Source organism: Lathamus discolor, chromosome 2 (assembly GCF_037157495.1).
Source record: "Lathamus discolor isolate bLatDis1 chromosome 2, bLatDis1.hap1, whole genome shotgun sequence".
In the NCBI taxonomy this organism is placed as follows: domain Eukaryota; kingdom Metazoa; phylum Chordata; class Aves; order Psittaciformes; family Psittacidae; genus Lathamus; species Lathamus discolor.
This window is the reverse complement of record NC_088885.1, coordinates 124093623-124120931: the sequence shown is the minus strand read 5'-3', so window position 1 is coordinate 124120931 and position 27309 is coordinate 124093623.

Sequence of the window (27309 nt, the reverse complement as noted above, 5' to 3'; positions counted from 1 at the left end):
GGTAGGTGTCAGGATGATGGAGCTAGGCTTTTTTCAGTGATATCCAGTGATAGGACAAGGGGCAATGGGTGTAAACTGGAGCATAGGAAGTTCCACGTTAACATCAGGAAGAACTTCTTTACTGTAAGAGTGACAGAGCACTGGAACAGGTTGCCCAGGGGGGTTGTGGAGTCTCCTACACTGGAGATATTCAAGGCCCGCCTGGACAAGTTCCTGTGTGATGTACTGTAGGTTACCCTGCTCTTGCAGGGGGGTTGGACTAGATGATCTTTTTAGGTCCCTTCCAACCCTTGGGATTCTGTGATTCTGTGATTCTGTAACTGTGATGGTGCTAAGCTGCACAAGGAGCCTTGGCTGTCACTACTGGTCTTGCAAGCAGTTGACTTGGCTTTACAGCACTAGGTTCTTTGGAAGATGCTTGGGAAAGACATTCATCAGGCTCAGGAAATATTGCTTTTATTGTGTTCACATACACATTACTTGCTATCTAATTTAGTTTTTCTCGTCTGTTTGAAAGCTGTTTCCTGCACTGGAATAATTGTGTTAATTATACTCATGCTTATCAGGCGCATTGCAAGGGAAATGGGTCAGCTCAGGTCTCTGCTGAAAACAAGGTAACATGGAAGCAGCTTATGCAGAATCACAGAATAACTTACTGGCTCCTTCAGAACACTGCTGGTTAGCCCCAGGTATCTGTTCTGTTGCTGCATCTCAACAGGGGCACAGGGATCTTCATTCACTGGTGAAAACCTTTTTAAACAGGAGTGCACATGCTCACCTGATCATGCCCAGATCATTCTCAGTGTCATTTTTAGGAAACAATTCACTTTCCAGCAACTTTTCTGGATTAAGCTGGCTACAAAATTAGCTTCCTTTTGTAAGTGGAGAAAAAAACCCTCAAAAATCTCCAGCTCCGCAAGGCCAGTTGGGGAGCCCAGGCTCACTCTGAAGTGATTAGTCCATATTTTCTAGCTATTAGACTATGCTACACCCAGCTTTATTTCTAGAGAATGTGGTATTTATTTATAAGATGTCACGCTTAAGAAATCAAAACAAAATTGACACTGGAATTAATGATAAGACCTTCCTTACCATCCAGTTCTTGGACTCTCGATCCCTGACTTTGTGTACAACCATATCAACCCTTGTAGTTTTCAATAAAATTTCCATTTATTGACACTAGTCTGAACTGCTGAAAGAAATTACCTGTACATAGCTCTGTATGAGCTGGGAAGAAGCACATTACAGGATGTCTATAGCTACATAACTCAGTATCAGTGGCAAGAGTCACTATAGGAGCAACACGACAACTGAATGCTGAAAAACCTCTGGCAGATTATTTCCTCATACTGGTAGGTGTTACTGTGGCAATATATCAATCTTTTTAAAGTAATGCATTACCATTCACAGGTCTGTGGGCTGCTTTTATACTTCCATCATCATATCTGTGGCCTTCAAAATTACAGCTGATGGACCTTCTGTCAAGACCCAGCTATTTAATCAATGTGACAGCATCCTACATTTTTTGAACCCCAGAGGCCTTGGAAAAGTTTAATGCAGCTTCCAGGTAAAGTTCAATCCACATGGCTGAGTCCCCTGAAGTATTTTCTGCAGAGAACTCCCTTCCCCCACGTTTTAGCAAACCCAATGTCCTTCGCATTTGAAGAAAGTGAAGAGTTAAGCTGGAAGGCCAGGTATTATTGCAATAGAAATATGTGGTTCTCTGCTGCCAGCTAAGAAGTTGGGTGCAAGACCTATAGTTAACCCCCACACACTTGGAAGAAACAGGACTTTTGCCAACAGTAACGAGATTCTCCCTATCATAATAACCTAATGTATGTTTATGAGCATTTGTTGCCTAGAATATGAAAATTAACACTTTTTGAGGAAAGGAAAAGTTGTGTGTGATGCTGATCTCAGTTACAATATGCATGCATTGACATAACCCCATCAATGACCTCAAGTAACTTAACACTGTTGTAACCAAATGGTGGTAGGGAAATAGGATTACTGGAAAAAGTCACTGTGGATCTGTAAGCCTCTCTCCTTTCCCCAGGTATAGCATCTGACCTCAGAAAACACAATCCCTTTTTCTACATATCTTACATTCCTAGGTAAAATTATTTCCTCTGTCTATGTGTAACACAAATGCATACACACAGGGACAGAATCTGGTCCACATTTTGTTTACAGCACTTGCCAATGAGTGCCAATTACATGTAAAATATATAAATGTTAGCCACATTATGATATGAATTTCCTTTAGAAGGGAATGTTTCAGAATTCTAATGGCTGCATTTTCTTTGTCTCTTTGAGTTTTACCTTTAACATGCAACATTATTAAATATAGTCATTATCTGACTTAAATAATAATGCCTGTAATTGTAGCAGAAGCCAGCTCACTTATGGTTAAGTTAAAATGCTACATGTGAGATATGTCAATGTGATCTGTACAATACCAAAAATTTAAACAATGAAAAATAACATTATCAAACATGCAAATCCATTAATGCTAGTCATTAGATTTTAACTATGCTTTTAAGGTTGTTAATATGGAGAAGAGGAATACACTTCAGCTGACCATGCCTAATGCTGCAAGCATGCAGCAGAATTAAATTCTTTATTTTCTCAGTACTCAATAAAGAAAACCGGAGCATTGCCTATTAAAATAAAACTCTTTTGATGAAAAGATTCCTTAGTTCCTAGTCCCTTACAATATCTTCCATCCAGAAATAGTACTGCAGGTACTACATTGCATAAATAAGCTGACCTGTCAGGTTTTTGGCAATTTATGGGGCTGGTCAGCCTGTACGTTCGTGCAGTTTTTTTGTTGCAATGAGATGTAATGGCTTTTCAGCGCACCATAAGCACAGTTGTGACCACAGGCTCACTAGTGTCATTTTGTGTGCAGTAATGAAGCCTGACGAGTGGTCTCCTGCTTGCAGATAGCCGGCTGTTGTCCTAAAAATGCAAACCATTGCCTCGGGCCATGGAATCAGGAACAGGCAAAGGACAGTGGCACAGGCACGGCTCCCCACTGCTCACCCTCCCTTTAGCACACTGTACTTGGATTCAGTAGAATAGTCTTTACCCTTGTACATAAGGACACAATGAGAGAAAGTGATAAAAGCAATTGTATGAAGGCCATGTTGGAAATCAGGTTTTGTGAAGTTGCTCAGCTGACATTCAGGGAAAAAATTCCCATTGCCAATATGTTTTCCCCCATGCTCAGTGAGGCCTTTGAGCAAAAATGCAGCTACTTCATTATCGCTTCCCTTCCTGTATTTTTTTTTTAATCTGTATAAATATTTGTGCAGAAATGTGCATGCGTGCTTATTTATATTTATTTATATTTTGAGAATATGTACTTACACCCACACTAGCACACATGCACACATGTATACATATATACAGAGAGACAGAGCTAGCAGGCACAGCAAATCACAGGAACAAACCTCTCTGCTTTATTTTTTCACAGCTCATCAATATTCCACAGCCCAGGAAGGCCAGGCATGCACAGGGGTTCACACTTCCCACAGCACAGCCGGCCCCACCGCAGGTCCCCCTCCTTGCTTAGACACCTGAGGGTCGCTGAGAGCCACTCTGAGCTGGGTAGCACAGTGCTGGGAGATGGCTTGCTTTCCAGAGAGACATGAAAAACAAGTCTACCCTTGCTCAAACAGCAACTGCATCGTCCTGGGAATGTGTGACATAATTTATTTAAGCCCCTTTCTATATACCAGACACCACTGAGCACCCTTGGTGCTCGTGGCAGCAGACTGTTTAAATCCTGAAACCTGAAGGGTGGCTTGTTCTTCAGGACGGTAGGAAATGCTTTTGTGGTTTCCTCAGGCACATCCAGTGTTTTGTAAACAACTAGAGGCAAAGGATATTGGAGAAAAAGTTACAAATCTGTTTCAGTTATAACCTTGTTGTCATATTTCTTCTCACTGTTTCATAGCTCTCTGGGAGTTATCCTTCCCTCCAAAACTTTTCACGTGGTGGGAAGTATCTTTGTAAAATGCCATATTAGAGGGAACGTATGGAGGCCAATGCTCTCATGCTTTTCTTGCTGAAACTTTTCCAATCTTCATCCTCAAAATATTTGTCCCTTCATCTGACAGACCACAAAAAGATGCAGTTTATTTGGTGTTTCTTATGCAGAGGTAAAGTGGTGCATGAGGCTGAGAAGAAGGGAGGCCGGAGGGAAGCAAGACAGGGGATTGTTTGCAGGCAGTGCTCCTCTGCTGCTCTTTTGTCTTAGAAGTGAGACCCTGGGCTTCAAATATAAAACCTAGACTACGTGTTTTTATATCACTTCACTTCTGAAATAAGAGAAAATATCTGATGAAGTACTAGGTCTAATGCAAACTAACACAAGCAAGCAGTTCATCACATTATGTGACACTAAAATGGCAAAACCAAAAGCAGCAGCTTCTACTGTAACAGTCAGTCAGTAACGTGGTTTGTAAGAAACACATTACATCTGTTTTTATTTCTTAAATGTGTAGCTTAATATTGATATTTTTGAATTGTTAAATATAAATCAGAAAACACAGAATGTACAGCGTTGCCTTGGGAACCTTTTCTTTCTCTTTTTTTGTTTTCCGATTTCTGAAATTTTTATAATGCAAACTCTGCAAAGTTAAGGTAGCATTACCCCAGTCTTTGGGTATATATAATACAAAATGCTTGAACTTCTGGGACAGCAGCTATTTCTATGGATACAGTATGTTGAACAGACATGGAACAAAGAAAACCAAAACAGTTGGTCCTCTGCTGTCAAGGAAACAAGCTGCTCTTTCTGCTTAAATATCTCTTACCAAAACTAGGAGGAAAAAATCCTCCAAAACTCGAGTTTGCACTTAAAAAGAAAAAATCTGATGTACAGGCACTGGAATAAACGTATTCTCAGATATTTCAGTAAGGGGTATTGTTATGTTTGGTGTAGGTAAATAAACAGAACTCCCTGAAAGCCTCTAAGACTAAGGTTATTCTTAAAGGTAAATATTATTTCTTTTGAGAACAGTAGGAATCCAGAAGGAAAATGAGAAAACATTCTGCAGGGTTCTGGTTTTTGTGCTGTACTTACTTAGATCAAATCCTGTTATTTGTGCTCCTGTAATATAAAGTCTCCCCTCTCTTTTCTTTTTTTTTTTAATACCTATTCAAGCCGTTAGTAACTTTGTGGTTTAAAATAACAAAAACTAAACCTCATATTTGTTCAAACCCAGAAAATTTTAATGGGCATATTTCTTTCAGAAGTATTAAAAGGTGTACTGAACAGAATTACTTCATTTGATAAACAGGAAAAACGAAGATTCACGTATGCATTCTATATGACACGTCCTATATACAAACGAAATAGAAGACAGCAGCTACTCAGAAACATGGTTAAGGTGACATGAAAGAAAGGGGTTACAGGAAAAAAAACGAAATTACTCATAACACTTTTAAAATCTTGGCATCACCTCCTGGTGAGTGACATTCTGATTCTGGTTGGAATAAGCTTCATCTTGAGCTCCTGCATGACTCTCAGCAAAGCACCACACTAGAAAATAGGTCTCTTCTAAGAGAGAAAAATACCCTAGGAAAAAGGTCTGAGACATATCACACAAGCTCACAGCATTTCTGAATGTATAAGTACGCTGAAAAGGCCCAGCTAGCTTTGAAAGAAGTTCACAGACACAAATCCTTGCCTATTCACAGCACCATTTCTAATTTGAATGAGGGAACACAAATGAGGTTGAAGGTAAATGATCTGTTGGGTTAAAATTGGCTTTGTTTATGGGCCACGCAGACTTTCTCTGGCAGGTTCTGTAACACCACTTGCAGGCTTATATATATGATGTCTGGATACTGAGTGACCTCCCAGCAATGCGTACTCTCCATGATACATGTTCTTATCTCCCAGTAACGGAAAATCAGTACTTCACCCTTCTGTGAGCAGGACTCAGAGTAAATCCTATCATTGTACTCTTCTTGAGGGCTAGGAGCTGCAAAGGAAGCTGGGTGTGTAAAGGAATCTTGTGTCCAGAGATAGCATCTCCCTTGGAAAAGCAGTTACAGAGAAATTCAGTGTATTTGGCCCATTGCATTCAAGTGGTTAAGGCTGATTTTGAAGAGAATTGTAATGAAGATCCCTGAGCCTTATGAAAAGTGGCTGGAAGTGAGCCCTTTGCCTAGGTATTCTTGCCTGCTATATTAGCTTTGTTTGTCTTGTAGGCAAGGCATTAGGCTAGAATTAGTTCTTAGAGTGTTTTTCTTGACAAAAGGCTGTGAAACATTTTAAAAACACAACCTTTAAGGAACAAGAAACTGACAGATTCAAAAGGCATACTCCGAAATGTCGTTAAAGATGCTACATACAACCCCACTAAAATAAGAATTACTACTGAAGACCTAGTACTCATCCATAATTAACTTCACAGTGTCTTCTTCACAAGTGCACGGATTATAAAATGCTGTATAGTAGCCTTCTTACATTTGAATTTTTTGGCTTTTCTTGCTTTGTTTAGACACTATTGTAGCAGAAAAGAGGAGTGGGTTTGGGGGGGAGGGCTAGTTTGTACACTTGTGAATATTTGAGCTGTGTTTAATCATCCTCATGTGTGAAATCCTTTATTAAAAAAAAATCAGTTTATCTGATACTTACTGCTCTTCAGTACAGCACAGCTTGGTAGCACTAGGTACGTCTTGTTGAAAGTATGTCCATAAATATGTCCCTTGCAGCACAGAACAGCTTGTTAACTTGGCAATCCTCAGCAATTTGCTTTGAAAAGTTTGCCTCAGTTTTGATAGTCCAAATGTAGGGCAAAAAACTCTGAGTAACTTTTTTAGCTAATTTTACCAATTGACACTTTCCTCCCGGTTTTAACTGCCTGTTTACTAGAACAGAGAGCACAGTGTTTCTTCAACCTCATTCAATAAGCTTTTTTTGCAAGGTTTTACTATTTTGAGTGAGCTGGAGCCACTGATTTTCTGTTTTCCTAATGTACAATCTAAAAATCCATTATCTTCAGAAAGTATTATTCTACAGTCTTAGCTATATGTATAAACCTGATGCCAGTATTATATAGGGATGGTATTACCACAAATTTGCAATGCTGTCAATCTAAAGAGAATTACAAAAGTGGGCAAATGCTATCTGTCCCTATGTCACAGGCAGAATAAGTGGGGCAGAGAGAGGGCAAGTAAATTGACTAGTACCCGAAGGCTACAAAGGATCAGCAGCCTTGAGAGAAGAACAGATTTTTGCTGGCTGGTGCTGTCGAGAATTTCCGCACTCCTTTGTTTTAGTAACACTTTTGGCTAGCTTTGATGGATATCCTTTGTAATGGGAGAATGCAAGTAGGATGCCTACGCTACTTCTATACCAGATACATTAGGCCGGCTTATGGGAGAAACCCTGAAGTGAAAACTCTTAAGTTTATGTTCTAATTTAGTTGCATGAAGACTGTGATTGGAGGTACTTCAAAGTGGGTTACGATGGTTAACTAAGTGAAAGATAATATCCCTTTGCCATTACTGTCTAGTAGGTCTCATTACTCCTCTGGGCATGCTCCTTAGAATAAATTAAAAGGATCCACTGAGAACCATTTTGCTTAGGGTTTTTTTTTTTAATGATTGCCAAAAGCCATTTGCTAGAATAGTTCAGAATGTTTACAGATGCCTTAGGAGGAAAACAGCAGAATGTGGAACTAATTGTGTTTATTCAAGATAATTATGAAACACAAATGACCATTACTTACAACAAGTCCCCTGACAGCTAGAGTTTGACTCATGGGGCCAGGATCAAACTCAGAAAGGAAAGGCCTTAATGTTAAGTTATACTGTCCATATGGACACCATGTATCAGCACTAGCTCTTGCAGTTACTGCTCTCGCTCAGTGCTCTTCTACCCAACTTGTGCTCAGTACAGAATAAGCACAACTGCTAACTCTGAAGTGGAAAGGCAGGTGGAAATGATGAGTACTTCAGAAGGAAGATCTTGCTGGGGTAAGAAGCTCTGAGAAATGCAACCGCAGACTCTTCTGGCATTTGAAGTAGAAGTTCTGTCATAGAAAAACAAACTAGGTTTGCTGCACCCATAATGGCATTTAATCTCATCAAAGGATAGGATACATAAAACAAATTTAAAGACATGACTATTAATTCCACTGTAAAGAACAATGATAATACTCACTGCATCCATGTTCATCCCAAAATGGTTTGTCAAGCCATCCCTATATAGACATGTCAAAGTGGTTATACATACTTCTTTCTTCCATAAAAGTGGAGCACACTGTAGAAACTATATAAATGTAGGTGGAGAAGAAAAATTGTGGAAAATTGAGTAGTAAGAAAGTTTTAATAAAATGGATGCTACGTGAAGGGAGCTAAATATAATCTGATGCCCTGTTTGGGTTTTTTTTTATGAGACACTGATGTATTTTTTAATTGATCTAGGAGGTTTTCTCTAATAATACTCTAATGGTCAATATTGCCATTACAGTTTAATTTCATTTATTTCATTCTTACTGCTGCTGTAGTTAAATTGTTTTTGCTTTGGACAAAAAATGAGATATTTAGACTACCAAAAAATTTATTAACATGTGGTTCTCATACAGAGAGGTCATTTATATTTTTAACAGTGTGAAAACATGATGCAGGCTGTACTGCTTTTGTTGATTTCATTTTCTGGCAACATACACAAAATCCAAAGCTCAGCAATGTCCAAAGGAGAAAAACAGCAAGTTCTTTATTGACTTTGGATCTTCTTTGCCCATATGGATGAGAACACACCTTGGTAAAATCCTGGCCCTTAAATCACTGCGAGTTTTGGTTCAATGGTTACTTAACATACCATGCATGTAACTTATGTCGAATGTTATAAATCAGCATTCAGTGTAGATTTCAAAATTCCAGGGAAAAAGATGAGTGTTAGAACTAGCACACTAATACAGAATTGTTGATGAGGGTTGAAAGGCGCCAGCAAATAAATTGTGACTGAAAAATGCCAGCAGCTCAAGTGGACTAGAAATGGTCTCAGCACGCAGGTTGGATCTTAGCAGTCTGGGTCCCTGTTAAGCTCCCATGTTTCAGTCTTGGTGCTTTTTCCTGGGAAAGAAATCTCCACTTAGCTCAGTGTTTAATATGGCCAGAAGAAACTGGACCCAGATCTAAAATTAATTGTTAAAAATTTTACAGATGGTTTATCACACCTCCTGTGGCTGTTCAATTTCTGAAGTAAGTAATAGTAAGTGCACTCATATTCAGTAATGACCCCCTCGTTGTCATTGTTTTTCCTTGCCCTTTTCTTTACTCTCTTCTCAAGGTACTGCCAAGACTGCAGGCTGTTTCCAGAACTCCCAGGTACATGCTGAGGCCAGGCAGGAGTGACCCACCATGAACAGGAGTCACTTCCCTGGGGGAGAAAAAGAATTTTGAAGGAAAAAAAAGGACTGCCAACCAAGACCTTGCCTGTCCTGGGGAGCAGGCATAGGGCACTCGTCAGCTGTTTGGGGGCATGGTTGTGAGAGAGAGCAGCAGGAGAGCTAGCTCCAACAGCAAAGTCCATGTGCTGCTGGTGTCCAGGGAAGAGCCCCGGCAAGGTCCCCTCCACCTTCCAATGGGCTCACAGCAGAACCAGAGACTTCTCTGTGTGTGAATGAGTCCACGTTATTTCAGGTGGACTGAAGTGATTCGTGGTCCTGGGGGGAATTTGGTGACTATCTTTTTGTCTTTTAAAAGAAGCAGGGAATTAGAAGAATTCAGATTTTTTTTTACGGTAAGATTTTTACTTTGAAGTTTTTCATCTGATTGGTGATATAGCTATAAGAAGTCAAACTGATTTTTAAAGGACTCAGAAGAAACAGGATGAGATTTAACATATAACTGTGTCAAGTAAAAACCTTTGATAGGTTTTGAAAAATTTTCCATGGGTTTCCATTTAATAGCTTTAAATAATGTTTTTACTTAGACCCAAATCTACCTTTTCTCATTGATTCTTTGGTTCAGTCAGTTTACACTGGAGGGTCAGTCCCTCCTGGTGACAACTCTTTTCACTTACTGTTACAAGGACCAGTCTGTGCTGAGTTCAGCAGATCCCCAAACCACGTTTCCAGCCAGAAGGAAGCCTTACCTTTGCCCTATGAGTACAATGCTTTTTTCTATCACTACAGGTATAGGCTGAAGGTGTATGTGAGGAAAAGAAGGTGGAGAAGCAGAAGGCGAATAGTATCCTGGGATGAGCAGTTTATACTAGTGAGAGCTCCTTGGATCTCTTGTCTAGTGCATGTGGGCAAGGAAAAGAGTGGGAATTAATTTAACATGAGCTGCAAAATAATAATAATAATAATAAATAATAATAATAATAATAATAATAATAATAAATTGATAGTAAAGCTTGCCAAAATCTCCTGATCTCTTAGGAAAGTAAACCCACAGCCTATTGAGCTTTATCTCTAAGCACACATTTGAGTAGCCTGACTTCTCAGAGGTGGCTGTAAACAGCTTTTAGTGATGGCATTTAACTGGGCAGAACTGGAGAGAAAAGGATCTTTGCTTGCCGGTCCCTCCTTGATGGTTGTACCCCATAAGGGTTAATGAACCACACGCCAGCTGCCAGGCCCCTGTAAGCACCCTGCTCTCCTCTTGGCCGCCAGCTGATCCCCTCACTAAGCCGCCAAGGTGAGAGTTCACAGACAGAGGTGGATGAGGTTAAAGATAATAAGAGTCTAAACATCCACAGGGAGTTCAGCTCATGTACAAAGTCATAATTACATAAGCCATTACCATTGCCCCGGTGAAAAGAAATCACTGCAAGCAGAGGCAGAAAACATTTGCAAAGACAGGCTTAAGAAGCAAGGATGGAAAATATCAGCTTTTCTCCAGTGGATGCACTGTGGCTTTAGCAAGGCTATAAAATGAGGATTGTTTGGTTATTCAAGTAGAAACCTGTTAAATGGATAACCTTGTTGCAACAATTTCCAATTTTTTTAGCAGGTCTTTTCTTTCAACAGGTATTGATTCAAGCAGCCTCTGCTATTTTTATCACATGCATTTTAGAACCACAGAAAATGCCACTGAGGATTTAAACCCGGAGTAAGCTACAGACACAGCGTTTGTAATACACTGCTTGCTGCTTTCACAAGTTGGACAAACCTCATACATTATAGGCCAAATTATGCCCTTGGATGAGTATGCCTGATTCCCACTGCTGTCAATGTGGCTGTCATAGAAATCTGTGGGAGACCAGCTTGTGCATCCAAAGAGGAATCTGGCCTAAAATCTATTGTGCTCATATTCCTTGCTACTTAGATATTTCTCATGTCTGCCCAACTCACTCTCTTTTTTGTCAAGATAAAATAAACACATTTAAAGATATTCTTAGGGAAAAAAAAAAAAAGAAAAAGATAAAAGACCTCTAGTGCTACATTGTTTTGTTTGTGTGTCTGACTGTAATTAGTGGATGTTCTTTACCCAAGGTTTCCTTGTAAAGTCCCATATAGATGGGTTTATAGAAATCTAGTGTTTCTGCAGCCTTTTGAGTTTTGGACAGGCCTGGCTGATATCCCCTAAAAAGTGGGAAAACATGGTCATTTCACCCCAAATTTTACTCTGCCAATTCTCAGTTGCACATCAGTGCTGCCCTCCCCAGAGAAAATACCTAAAAGGAGCCATTCAGGAAACATTCTGCAGCCTCCATGATGCAGGAGCATCTCCCTTCTTCACTCAGGTGGCTTGTCTGGGAATGAAGGATGGAAATAATATGCAAATATAAATTACAAATATAAATTACAAGGAAAAGACAGTTTTGGGCTGGGTAGCCCACATGAAACTCATACCTGGTGAATTGCCCATGGGTACTATTGTGCTACTGTGAGGCTGCATGGATGACAGCAAGAAGGATAGAGCTAAGTGACAGCTCCTGTGGAGGTATTCCCACTGGTCCCTCTGAATGTCTCAAGGTGTTCTGGATACCTCTGTGAGCTGGATATCAAGCTTGAGATTTACTCCTCTTTGCACAGTTGCTTTGAATTTATGTTATTCCTAGGCAGCTAGTTGGAGTGGTAATTTTTTACATGCATTCAACATTGTCATAGTCATATCTTGCCTGAGGGCATATTGATCCTTGTTACCATATTGACTTGATGCTTCTACATCTGCCAGCAATAGGTCTACACTTTTTTTTTTCGACAAAGATTGCACATTTTCCTTCCGCTGCCCCAAATCTCCTTCCAAAGTCTCCTTTTATTAAGGTTAAGCACTTCTTTTTTTTTTTTTTCTTTTTTTTTTGGTAATGCATCTTTTTAAATACGATGTGTCCTTGTTTTCTCAGGTAAAGGTTGTGCAATTGTTGTGGTTTAAACTAGCAACAAAGACAGCAACCAAGCACCATACAGCTACTTGCTCATTTCCCTCAAAGTGGGTTGGGGGAGAGAATTGGAAGGGTAAAAGTGAGAAAACTCATGGGTTGAGAGAAAGACAGTTTAATAGGTAAAGCAAAAGCTGTGCATTCAAGCAAAACAAAACAAGGAATTCATTCACCCCTAACTATCAGAAGGCAGGTGTTCAGCCATCCCCAGGAAAGCAGGGCTCCAACACACATAATGGTTACTTGGAAGACGAAACCATCACTTCCAACATCCCTCTTTCCTTCTTCTTCCCCAGATTTATATGCTGAGCATGGAATCATACAGTATGGAATATCCCTCTAATCAGCTGGGGTCAGCTGTCCTGCCTATGTTCCCCTCCCAATTCCTTGCGCACCCCCAGCCTACTTGCTGGGTGTATGAGAAACAGAAAAGGCCTTGGCTTTATGTAAGTACTGCTCAGCAGGAATTTAAACATCCCTGTGTTATCAACATTGTTTTCAGCACAAATCGAAAACACAGACCCATGATAGCTCCCATGAAGAAAGTGAACTTTATCTCAGTCAAAATCAGCATTTTCTCCACCCCTTATTCCATACCATTTGTGTTGTGCTCAGGTCCCACACTAATACATCGTAATTAAACACCACACTTCTTCCCACCTTTTGATAGAATAAACAGATATCATTCCCCTAGTCTATGGACCACTCCCATAAAATGTCTGTAAAATGTTCAGAAATATCCACAAAATGTCCACTGAGTGCAGGCATCACTGACCTGACCTGGTTTTGGTACCCCTTAACTCCATGCAGCACACTTCCTCTACTGTCAGGAGTAACCACTGTAACAGATGGAGCACAACATCATGGACTAAATGAACTCAGTGTACCTTCTCCAGTCTGGACTTATTCTTGGGCCACAATCCCTTCAGAGGTATACATACTATGGCACAGACATCACCAAGGCCAACAATGCTTTGAGAGGTACCTGCTCTGGCATGGGCTAATTCATGGCCAAAGACACTTCAGGGTGTCCTGCTCCCACATGGACTCATCAGCAAGTCACAGTCCCTTTGACTTGGGTTCATACTGGAGTTCCAACCTGTGCAGTACAGCAGCACAGGAGCAGTGGTGATGGCCTGCCCATCTGCCTGCCCAGGAAAATCGCTGTTTTTTTGGTAATATTGCTGATATCAAAATGTTCCCAGGCACAGCAGAGTGAGATGATAAGAACTACAGCAGTACAGCAAGCAGCAAAAGCAAAAAGCAGCCACTAACAAGCACTAGATTCTAACATGCAGTAAGGCAAGCAAGTCTTATGACAAGCACAGGAGCCTGTCAGTTAAAAGCTAAACAGCAGTAACAGCTATAAATTTAATCTAGCACTTTCTGTTACCTTGAACCCCTTGAGCCCTATGCTGGGTGCCAAAAGGGACTGTCATGGTTTAACTGGCAGCTAAGCACCATGCCGCCACTTGCTCACTCCCCTCAAGTGAGGTGGGAAAGAGAATCAGAATGCTAACAGTGAAGAAACTTGTGAATTGAGACAAAGACAACTAGCTGAATAGGTAAAGCAAAAGCCATGCAGACAAGAAAAACGAAGAATTCATTCACCCCTTCCCATGGGCAAGCAGGTGTTCTGCCATCTCCAGGAAATCAGGGCTCCATCACACCTAACCCTAACCCTTTCCTTTTTCTTCCCCCAACCTCATAGCTGAGCGTGGAGTCATGCACTGTGGAATATCCCTCTATTCTGCTGAAGTCAGCTGTCCCGGCTGTGTACCCTCCCAGCTCCTCATGCACCCACTAGTTGCTGGTGGGGTGTGTGAGAATCAGAAAAGACATTGACCCTGTATAAACACTGCTCAGCAATATAGAAAACATTCCTCTATTACCAACACTGTTTCCAGCACAAATATAAATTGTAGACCCGTACTAGCTCCTATGAAGAAAATTAACTTTATCCCAGCCAAAACCAGCACAGCAATCTTTAATGAAAAGAAAGGGTTGAAAATGAATTGGCAGCAGAACTTCCTTTCTAAATTATAGATTATATAACACAGAAAGCACATTTTGTATTTGCTTTCCAGAGTGAAAGAAACAAAGCAAAGGGGAAGTTACCTGTTAATTTATAATTAAATCACTGAAGAATAGGAGAGCAGCAACAAATTGGTCCTTGGCAACAGATATGGTTGCAGCAGGAGAATGGCCACCACAATTTCTTGTTTTTGCTCATGTTCTCCATACAATTTCAACTATAAAGGTCACTAACCAAAGGCAGATGCTAAAGTGGGTCCAAAATAGTTTGCTTAACTTTTAGCATTTACTTAACTGATTACTAGTTACAAATCTGACACACGGCAGACATAACAGTGCTCTCAAGGAGATTAAAGGATTAGTCACTCACTAGCTAATCAGATTAATCAGAGATTTTGAACACAATATATAATTCTATCCACAGAGGGAATACATGATAGCCACATGGTAGCCTAATTTGGGAAGGGATACTAGGGATGGACAGACCCAGACAAAAGAGGGAAGAAAACACTGCTAGTTATCACAAGGATTTTTCTATACACTGCACTTGTAATACCACTTTGAGACCTTATATTTTCTGGTGGAATTACAAATTCACACAACATAACACCAACATCAGATAGTAGCCTACGCAAAGCTATAAGACAGCTAACATAATGCCCTGATATAAGCTTGGTAAACAATAAATATACGTGTGCGTTTTTCCTTAATTTCATATTTGAAATTGCGTTTTTAATTTGTAGGGAGAAGTTATGTTTTTTTTCTTTGGATGTCACAGCATCCGGGGTCTGAAACATGAACTGCGTTGAAGGACTGTGGAAAATATTAAAAGCTTTGTGACAAAATTGGAAGATGGCATTTGATACCGTAGATTATTCTAAAGTAGAAAAAACCAAATAAATCTGTTGCCACTTGTGAGAGCTGCCAAAGCATTTAAACTTGGTTTTACCTGGGGAGAAATCTAGTATTTTTAAATAAAACACATGCTTCTCTTCCACATGGTTTGAATAACGGGAAAAATGGTGTGGAATCCTCAGCTCGTTGAAACAGAGGTTTTCCTGTAGTAGAGGTACTTAACAACTGTAGTGTTTCTACCAACAATTAATGAAGGAAGCCATAGACAACATTCCTTAATATGAGCCCTGTTTTCACACGTAAAGAAAGAAGAAAGGAAAAGCAGCATAACCAATGCTATCTCAATCCATCACCCCCTTCTTAATGAAACCCCAGAATGTTCTTTCTTAATGATTATCTTTTTTTTCCCATTTTCCCATTTTTTTATTTCCATTTCTGGGATAGTGACCATAAGAAGTTTCCTTAGTGTTTCCTAAGGTGTCCGTCTGGTGTCTGAGTCGTATTCCCTGACTTCCAGTCTTCAGAAAAGAAGCACTTTTGAGAAAGAAACAAAAAAAATTAATCTCCATGTGCTTCAGGAAAGACACCGTAGCTGGAAGTAGGCCAGGTTTTCACTCCGAAGGATGCTCTGTGCTTGGCAAAGCCCAGAAATGTGTGTCTGCAATGGTTCTTCTGCTAAGATTTTGAGATTTAATAATTACAGTTCTTTAAAGGAGGAACTGCAGCTTAGTGGGAACATAGCAGCTAACAAGGAAAAACCGTGTTACCAGCAATTAAGTGTTTGTTATGCAGAAACTGCAAAAAGAAAACTGAACTCTCAGAGAGAAACACTCAAACTGTGCAATCTGGCAGCCTGCACTGAGGGTCACACGTGCGATACATGCATTAAATGAGTCGAGGTGAGCGTCTGTGCTACGTGCAGCCTGCCGATGCTCCTTCGGCAAAGAGCAACTGTAGGATCTCTCTTTGCCGAAAGGATTCAACAAACCTATTTACAGGGGTCTGCTGATAGACTCAGCATTTGCCATCACCTCTCCGGTTGCTTCCCTGTTCCCTCTCCCATCCTGCCCCAGACCCGATGTGGTTTCCTGCAGCCAGTTCCTCTTCCCCCAGCCCTGGCAGTCAGATTTCAGCCACGCAACCCATGGTAACCAGCATCCCATCACTGCTCTCTGACAGGAGAAACACAGACACAGACACAAAGCTGCCTTTGGAAAAACAGCAATCACACGTTCAGGCTTTGCTGTAAAGAAAGAGCGTGCTGAATTAAAAATGTGCCAAGAACAACCAGGATGGCATTGCTTTATTTTCACAAAGAAGTCTCTCCTAATTGCACATTAACTGTCTTTTCGCAAGCAAACTTGTTTCCACCTAACGCTGTCAGTCGCAGGAGTGTGTGTGTGTGTGCTGGGGACGGCGGGGGGAGCTGCTTTGTGGCAGTGTCTGTACGTCTCATGCCTGCGCTGATGGAATTATTGTTTATTTTTTTAATTTTCAGAGGTAGGTTGATGACAGCTGAAGAAGACTGTATTTGCTGAAGAGCAGCATGATGGTAGAGAGGAGCGGAGCTCCTGAGGGAGATCTAATGGTGCCTCTCCTTCCTGCACAGAGATAAAGACTTATAATAAGCGTGTATGTTCACCATCTGGCTCTGTGCATGTGGTCCTTATGGAGGCGAAAGCAGCACAATCTGTAAATGATCAGGAGCCATCGCACTCTCTCCAGAGAATCCACGATGCAATCAAGGTGACAGATGGCATGGCCGCTGCTGTGGCCTCATGGAGAAGATCAAAATCACCTTCAATAAACTCTGACTGAAATGGGCATGAGCACCTCAAAAAAGTCAGTTTGTCAGTCAAACTGCGACAGCAAGCTGCATTGGGGAAACATAGCGGCCAGCTCTCTGTTTTCAATCGTTTCCGTCTGACTGAGCCTGAACTATGATCTTTCTCAAATTGTCCTTTCTGTTTAGCTGAAGCAGGCCAGCAAATTGCCAGATTCATAGCTTTATTGAAGGAAATTGAAAACATGATGTCCTCAATTCAAGGGACAAACAGCTGGCAGGTGCTTGGACACCCAAGCACATAAAATGGACCCCTAGTCTTTTGGACAAGTTTGTCCAACTTTGGTCAGAATAAACATAAATATATTATAAAAGAGATAAAATAAAATTCCAATTTAGGCAGGGTTTATCAGGCATTAGCTGACAGCGATTATATGACTGCAAATGAACCTTGCACCGTGTATTAAATGCTGGGTTTTCCCATTTATGTTAAATATTCCACATCTAAAGCTAATTATAGTGATTTTTGTTACCCCGTTTTCAGATGAATATCTTAGTATAGCCTTTTTGCCTCAGCTGCTTATCAAGTTCAGGCACTATGTGTCCAATCCTACAATGTTCCCAGCACCCCTCCCTGACAAGGTGGCTCAGTATCTTACAGGATCTTCTTGCTGGAGCCAAACCCTCCAGATCACTCACTGTGTGCTGGCAACCTGGCCCCTACACCTACACCTACACCACCAGCAGCTCCAAATGCCAAATTTCTACCATTGTGCAGGCAGGAGGTACCTACCAGGTGTTTTCTCTTATTTGTGCAACTGTTTGAGCAATCAAGGGGCTAGATGAGCTTCCCCGAATGCCATGGTGAAGAAATAGATCCATTCCTTTTTCTTTACTATATCTTTCTATTTGTAATTCTTATTTTTACTGTGCCCTTAGCTTGATCATCTCCCTTTTTTAAGGGAAGCTAAAATAATGCACTTCCAGGCTGAAGCCCTATGGCCAAGCTGAAGTAAGAAGGGCAGACTGGGAGGTGACAGAGGAAGAGAAGAGCAGCCTTCCTCCCGCCTGTGGAATCCTGCCCCAAGATCTTCCTGGGGCCCACTGCGTGTCTGCTTCGGTATGGGAAGTGGATGGATGGCTGTGTCCCTGCTCCATGTGGCAGATGGTCACTGTCTTTCTCGGTTTGCTTGTTTGCATGTTTGGTTTTCTACTGCCACATTTTAAGAAGTCCCTGTCGCCCTTAGCCTTCCCAGCCACTCATTTTTAGCTTCGTTACTCGTGAAATATTCTAGAAAGTCCTTTAGCCTGGTTCAAAGTCTGTTAATGGCAGGGAGTCTTTTCGCCAGCTTCACTGGGTTTGAGTAAGTCCTTGGCACTTCTCTGTAAAACAGAGAATTATCGAAGGCAATTTTAAAACTTCTATTTTCAGTTGGGTGTGGAGCATTGGTCCCATTTTAAACTCCAGGTTCCTGTTCCATCTGACTGATTCTGCACGTATAGCTGACCATCCTGGACTGCACATTTTACAGCTGCAAAATAAATAATAAACCAGTTGCATCTGTACTAGCTACCCCTGCTCCTCTCTACCAATATTATCTTTTTGCAAGTATGGGAAAAAAGCTAAGCTCCCTCTCACCAGTACACAGATGCCAAGAGACTGGGACAGAAATGGTCCACTGTAAACACATCATTTTCACCAGGCAGAACAATATTTTGTTACTCCAGCACCCTGGGAGTTGGGTAAAAAGGCAGTGGCAAATCCTCGCTCTGACAAAGAGGGAGGTGGTGCTAGGAGAATGAGGAAGGAGTTTTAGAGCTACACTACTGAAGGTTTCTGCTGTCTCTATTGAGAAATTTGATTTGGGATTATAAGGTCTTGCACTACTTTTTCCTGTAATGTGGTACCAGAGAGCCCAGCAGACCAGGTGTATGAGCATTTTCTCTCAGAGCAGAACCTTCTCACAGTTGTCTGTGGTGCTGGTGTCCAGTTTATCCTCAGGGAAACATCTGAGTAGTGCATGGATGCTTTCTACGGTGCAGTTGCCAAGACGGAGCTAACAGGACAGTGTAAAATAATAACTACAATACTATAAACTTGAGGTTCTTATGTGAACCATGTAAAAATATCTGAATATTTAGCATCTTTATTATGGTAACCAGCCTGTGCTGTGAGACATTAAGGCATTTGGACACTGAGATTTTGAAACTGAAATATTTTGAAAAAATAATGCCCTTTGCCACAAGCAACAGCGATCTGGGGTCTCTGAGTTGTAAATAAACCCAGGTAGTTTCTGTCTTGGATTACCTCCTTAGTCCTATTTTATTTGCTGTTTGTTTCTGACACTGGTCACAAAGTGAAGAACAGGGAAGTCTTCTTTGCTACACTGGTAAAAAAGGCAAAGTCCAGGTCAGGTAATTTTGTTGACAAGCCTCAGTCCACAGCTATGCCCTTGTTATGGAGTTTATTTTCCTGTACCATGATCTTCAGCAGGTCTCTGGATGGACTCTGGCTGCTGTTTGAGGAGAGGCCTGAACGAGTTCCTGCGTGGGAAGAGGAATGTGAAGTCACCTTCCAGAGAATGTTTTGAGTATAATGAATGCGTTTACCTTGTGTTTAGTGGGCAACAATGCATGTCACACAATGCACAGAAAATTTCGATAGACACATGCATTATATCATCAGAAAATGAACATGAACCGGCAGTGTGTGCTCACAGCCCAGAAAGCCAACCGTATCCTGGGCTGCATCAAAAGGAGCGTGACCAGCAGGTCGAAGGAGGTGATCCTGCCCCTCTACTCTGCTCTTGTGAGACCTCACCTGGAGTATTGTGTGCAGTTCTGGTGTCCTCAACATAAGAAGGACATGGAAGTGTTGGGACAAGTGCAGAGGAGGGCCACGAGGATGATCAGGGAACTGGAGCACCTCCTGTATGAAGACAGGCTGAGAAAGTTGGGGCTGTTCAGCCTGGAGAAGAGAAGGCTGCGTGGAGACCTCATAGCAGCCTTCCAGTATCTGAAGGGGGCCTATAGGGATGCTGGGGAGGGACTCTTCATCAGGGACTGTAGTGACAGGACAAGGGGTAATGGGTTAAAACTTAAACAAGGGAAGTTTAGATTGGATATAAGGAGGAAATTCTTTCCTGTTAGGGTGGTGAGACACTGGAATGGGTTGCCCAGGGAGGTTGTGAATGCTCCATCCCTGGCAGTGTTCAAGGCCAGGTTAGACAAAGCCTTGGGTGAGATGGTTTAGTGTGAGGTGTCCCTGCCCATGGCAGGGGGGTTGGAACTAGGTGATCTTAAGTTCCTTTCCAACCCTAACTATTCTATGATTCTATTCTATGATTATATATCACTGGAGGAAAAGACAGGCCCAATCAAAATTTGTCACTACATGGCTAAGAAATCTGGAGGTCTCTCCCCAGCAGAGGGAAGTTTCACTCAGTGCATAGAAATCTGATGTCATATATTATCAGGAGGAAAAACGAATAGGTTTCTAGATTAATTGAATGAAGTGAAGGGAAATTTAGGGCCAGAAACGCTTTTGTCCTTGAATGTTCTTTTATCGTATTCCAAATAAGGACTCTGTGTCATGGACCTGTGAATACAAAGACTGCTTTTAAATCTCTGCTTCTTGCATGACTGACACTTGTAATTCAGTAACATCTTTCAAGATATCTTTTGTGCACATTTATTTCAAAATAATGTATTGAACCTGTAAAATCTTATTAGAATATTTTTGCTGCAATTACACTTCCATATTCTGAGATCAACATTTAAGTTGATTGTCCCTTTTTTAGTATGACCTTACCCCATGACAGCAGAAAGACAGCACAAATACAGTGACGATCACTGTCTGAAATTAAACAGCTTTTACACCACGTACTGTGGGTATTTTGTTAGAGGGGATAGTTGATTGAAGAAGGAAAGCATTTTGTTTTCTGGAAGAAAAAATACAGAATTTGGAGCCTAGCAACGTTGCCTGGGGAACATTTAATAATATTGCCATGCCTGCCACATACCAGGGAAATGAACTTCCCAGTTATGCCTAGAAACCCAGGAACACTCCTTACCTTCCTTTTGTTTGCTTGCTTTATCTCTTTGACTCTCTTTCTAATTGGATAAAACATATTGCTGTAATCTTTCTTGAAATAATTAAAATGGAAGGAAATCGGGAAAAGGGGAATATCGGCATAGAGCAACCCACTCTCAGGAGTGGAGTCTCTTCCACTGGCAGTTCAGGGCAATTTCCATTTCAGTTCCCTGGACAGCTTTATGGGGAAATGGGATGTTCTACTTCCATGGTTATCATAGCAGCAAAGGCAATGAAATATCCCCTTAAGAGAAGGTCAACAGAGTCCAGTATCAAGAGCAGGAGGTTTCAATGGAGAAGAGAGGATGAGAAAATTGAAATAAAGGATTGATTTCAAACGCCAATGCCAGTGCTTCATATATATGACTGTCTTTCATCTAATGAAAGTATCTCTTAAAGGTGGAAAAAAGTAATTAATAAATAAAGATTTCTTGTGCATGTAAACCAACATGAATTTCTTTAACATGAATTTGCATTACTCTGATCAGGTACCACCAGGAAAGGAGAATGGCTATCATAATGTTCTACTGTGAATTTTTCTTTCAAAATTTCTGGGATGTTTCATATAGTCTGTATGGTGGCTATTCAGCATGAACTGAAATATAGGTAAAATCAAACTAGTATGGAGTGGCCATTTGGAAGTATTTGAGGGTGTGGATTAAGATTGCAAAAATTGATATGGGCAAAAGGGGAATGTTTTGCATGCCATTTTTCTTTTGTGCGTGTGCACATAGTTTTACCACCACAACAGATAGACAGGTACATCTGTGAATGGTATTAAATAGCGACAAAAAACGTATCCCTGTTTAGAAAGGTTCATTTACACAGTGGTCTCAGCCTGATTTCTAATTGTTCATATACTGTTGTTTCAACATAAAATCCTGTAATTGCTCCTGTGGTGAGAGCAGATTAGTGAACTCAGAATAGTCGATCTAAACCGAGAAAGCTGAAAGCTGAAAATATTTAGTATGATTGTGCTATATTTTGTGTTATGAATGTACCACAAACCTCTCAGATCGTTATGTACTTGCATTACTATTTTAACAGCAGCTGCTACAGCTGGGTGGTACATGGGTTCTGCTCCTACCTACCTGCAGCTCCACCAAAGTCACAGAATGGAAGTCTGATAAGAGGAGATGTATTGCTTTGTATGAGAAAAGGTACTTTCTTTGTCTGGCAAACCACTCCTTTTGTATGCACATCAACCAGATGGCCATTTCAGTTTGTCTCCGACTGTGAATCAGACAATATGGCAGAATTAAGGGAAAAGCAAAACCTTCCCCTCCACCCCTCCTCTCTGAACATAAAATTAGAAATCAACAACCTTTAGGGAGATTTAATTTTAATACTTCATTCCTTTGGTAATTTAGAGACTTCTGACTTTCTCAGTCAGTTACCGTGCATCACTGTCGTTAAGGTTTGTGACTAGTTAAATGCTTAAGGACCATGAGACAGAAAAAAGGGGGTAAGAGATTCAATAAAAAAAAGAGGTGTGAAGGACAGTGGCTATTAAATAAATAAAAAAAAAAAAAAAAAAGAGAGAAAAGGAAAGAAAGAAGTGTATTTTTTATGCATTAATTTGGTACAAACTACATTTTTCCTGGTATGTTTTTTGATGGTATGAGGCTGTGACTGCAGTTCTCTTTCATCCCATACCAAGAAGTCTGGGGTATTGTTGTAGGAAGACAGGAAGTTCTCTGCTGATGGTCTGCCCTATTTTATCCTGCTTTGTTGATCCTTCTGCAAATTTTGGACAGCTACATCATTATCCTGCAAAATTTGCAGAGGATTTAGAAAACCAGTTTGTTTCTGGACCAGGGGGTGAAGGGCAGCTCCCACACAGGTGGAAAAGGTTACATGCTCTTAATACCTAAATTTGATGGGTTCAACTGGAGAGTAAGAAATAAGGTGAAGAAAGAGGGCCAGCGCAAACCTCGGTAAAACTAAACCTTAAAAAAAGACTGAAATCTGCAACAGGACCTCAAAGACCTTGGCTGTTGGACTTAAAGGGCAAAAAGGCCTTACAAGGTTTACAAGAGACCTACTGTACACAGCATGTAGTTACTAAAATCATGTAGAGCCTCCTGATACTGTTCATATGACTTATATGGCATAACTGTATGGGATAAAATTTTACAATAGCTATAAAAAGACCCAAAGCCACTATGCTAGAAAAATAAATGAACAAACACACAGACAAAACCCCAAAATCCTAGTCCCTTGTAGGAGATGGCGAGTCTATATTAATTCCTATATTTGACTGAGGTTAATTTTGCACTTTTTCAGATGCCGTACCAGAAATTTTCAAACATTTAGATACTGATTTCAGCACATCTCTCAGCACAAAATAATCTCTGAGTACCAGCAACTTTTTCTATGTAATACAGTGATAGCCACGTGCAGTTGTGAAAAGACACATAGTCTTTGAAGCTTGTACCCATATTTTAGTAACTGCTAAAATTAAATCCACAGGTTGACCCCTCAGTTTGCTTGCTGTTTACACCTACTAGTAACCAACATATCAGGAAATATGAAGGTATTTCTCTAATATGAGAGTAACCAACATATCAGGAAATATGAAGGTATTTCTCTAATATGAGAGTAACGTAGTGTCCTCTTGGCTCATAGATGTCAAAGAACGACTGTGAAAGTTTATGTAAAATTAGGTCCTACGAAGTAATGAAACTGGGCCCTTTCAGGATTCTTCCTACAGCTGGCAAGAATTTCTGTCGACTTCTGTTAAAACAGAGTTTCAAATCCTGTTTTCAACTTTTTGTTAGCGAACACTGTAACTTCATTCATGTGACACCTAACATCAATGACAATAAAGAACAATTTCCAATGCATCCCTTGCTGGACACTTTGAATTTATGCCACCAGTGACAACAAGCAATTGTTTTTCATGGTTTCCTCCGTGTTATATATACCTAGTTTACGTTCAGCTTCAGCAAAATTCACTCAGTATTCCATTTATACATACAAATTTTACCAGAAAGCATGGGAAGAAAAGAGCAGTGAAAAAAAATTTGGGAACATATAATTTACTAGTGAGTGCTGCTTTAAACAGAAATCAGGGTATAGGTTACAAATAATTAAATTTCAAGAGAATTTGGGATGTTTTACAACTTTAATCCTTTATCTTAAGGCTCTAGAGATTGGATTTCCTGAGACTGGCTGCTGTTTTAGTAAAAGTAAACATAACGACAGGCAAAAAAAAAAAGAGACCTTCTGGAGTTTTGAAATTATTAGTTTCAATTCTTGTGCATTAATTTGTGTTAAGAAAATGTCCTGAGGGCCAGAAGACATTTTACTAAAGTTTGGCAGGAGATAGCTTTTACCCCAAAAGTTTAAGGGTCAACTTGCCAACACAAAGAATCGAGAAGATAGAAGCAAGAATCAATAATCACGATTTCAACCATAAGATATCTGCTTATAAAATCTCATACATTTGAAATTGTGACTGAAATATGATAGATTTTCTGTTAATGAAGCAAAAAAATCTAGAAAAAAGTTGCATGAGGGTTAGCTGAGTTATTTTTAAATGAATTTTCTAGGTGGGAAAAGTCAAAAGGTAGAAGAAGCAAACATTCATGTAGTTTATGAGTTTTCTCTCATTGTCTCAAGACTTGTATTCTGAGATTTAAACACTCAGGCTAAACAGCCTTGATTTTCAACAGCATTTGATATTCATTTTCAGCTTTACGTTAGATATTTTTCACTTTACAAGCTTAAGTTTTATCTCTTCTTTAATGTGCTTAGGTCAAGTAAGATATCCATTACAGTCTGAATGCTGACAGATCCTTGAAAAAACTGTGAAATTAAAATACCTCAGTGCAAACCCAAGATCTATGGGGAATAACCAATTCTGACGAGGAGTTTCTTTGAACATCAGTGTTCCTGTCTGCAGAAATGAGACCGTAATATGCAATTCCTTTCCAAAGTACCTTGAGATCTGAAATGTCTGAACATACTATATAATAAGTAGGTTTTGTTATCAGTTAGTAACACATTGTTTGTACCAGATGTATTAGAGAAAGACAGAAGAGATCATGTGATGTGCGGTATGGAATAAACTCCCCAAGGGAAATTCCTTCTTTATCCATGACAATTTTACCTAAATGCAGAGGTAAAAAGAGTGGCATTCTGAAAAGACTCTGGTCAAATTGCTTTTTTATCCAAGGAGTGGTAGAATTAACATGCTGTCTGGTACACAATTACTGGGAGGAAGAATACATTTGCCAGCATATCTGCATTTTGATACTCCTGCCATATAAATCTGACACACTAGATATCAAATGCAAGCACAAGAATCTGCATACTCATCTTTATCAATATTATAATACAAAGAAAGAAAACTGTTGGTTTGCTTGATGATTAAAAAAAATCCCTAATGGGCAGGAAAATTTTTGTTAGGTATCTATCTGCAGATCTCAGCACCATTCTTTTACTGGGTGATCTATAATCTTACTCTGAAGTCACTTCAAACCTATGGAAGAAGATCCCAAAGGTCAACAAAACAAGTAATTTTTCTTCTTTGAACTGGCATGCAATTTCTACATTAAATAAAATTTATACTCCTACATAAACAGACTGCTCAAAATTAATGTCTTCCTACCTTTATCCAGTTATCTTCTCATGATTTTAAATAATCAGAAGTCATAACTTATGGTATATGAAGACCTGAGTGTTTTATATGTTGTTATCATTCCTGAAGATGGCTTCCACAGATGTATGTACAGCCTGCAGTGTGTGTGTATATATCGTCTCTCTAGTAACTACTAAGCCTCTGGAGACAAAGCCACCTCTTGTGCAGTTCTTAAGTACATGAATAACCTTAAGCACATGACTCATTCTGTTGATTGGAATATCATCTCATGTATTTAAAGTTACATACATGCTGAAGTGATTTGATGGATCACGGGCAAAACAAGTAGGGACTGTAGCACTGTGGGGCTGATGATGCTCTTGTTGTAAGACTCATTATCCCTGGTTTTGCATTAATTTTAACAAAACAGAGCATTTGTGATTAGTGGGAATTCTTTAAGGTTTATTTTAATTTGTTTGATTTTATTCCATTGTGCATGGCCTGTTTTTATGCTTGTGTTTCCAAGGAAACAGTTGTAAAGTGGAATTTGATATGATGTGTTATCAGGTTCCTTGTCAGCAAGTTTCAAGTGATGGTTATGAACCTGACAAATTAAGTTTGAAAAAATTATGATTTGAGTATTAAGATAGTGCTACAAGTATAATGTTTGTTGTCATGTGAATTATGTTCTAATGCTTTAATTTGGGGCGAAACAGAGAAATTGTTCTGATCACTACAAGGAGGTCATAGTATTGATAGCACACATCTAATATACAATGTACACAACACTGGAAGCAATGCTTGAGTATGCTGCTGGTTTGATATAATCTCATGAGAAAGTACACTGAGTTAAATTAAATGGACTCCGTTTAAGAAACCTTTTATCTTTAATAGGTGGCTAAAAGTAAAAGGAAAGTGAAATCTAACTGGGGGGGGGGCTGTGTCTTATATACCAAAATACAAGTGGATGTTGCAAATACAATAAGTCTATGATGTGGATGCAGTACTTTGGATGATATTTACAATCTGTTAATTGCTGTGCAAGCACAAACACAAATGTTTATTCCAAAACATTTGTACAAATGTATGTGTTTAAGAGAGCAACAAACAAACTGAAGTTCTGTTCCTCAGCTCCTCAGCTTCATTATTCTCATCACAATAATGAAGGCCCCTTGAGTAAATGCACCAAAAAAAAAGCATTGCTAAAAAAAAGAAGTCTTCATGAAAAATACTCTAGGTCAGAAATGCTCTAGATCCAAGTTTGTGTCTGTGACATTTTTCAGATATTGACCTCAGGACAAAGTTGGCTAGGAAACTCCAAACTCATAGTGAAGACTCTGTTTCATATAATACTGTTTTTCAGCGGTCAGAGGTCTCTATCTTAATTAGAGCCTGAGGAACAGGATTTCACAGGAAACTTAATGTCAAGCAAGGAGTAAAACCTGGTTTTCCTCAGCTGTAGGCAATTGCCCTAGTGCCTAAGCTGATCTCCTTCCCCCAATTTACAAGTGATGTGAAAATGAAAATGAAAAAATCTAAATGGGGGTTATTGAAATGTTTACATCTTGACATCTTCAGAACACAGAATTTTCTCTCCTTTT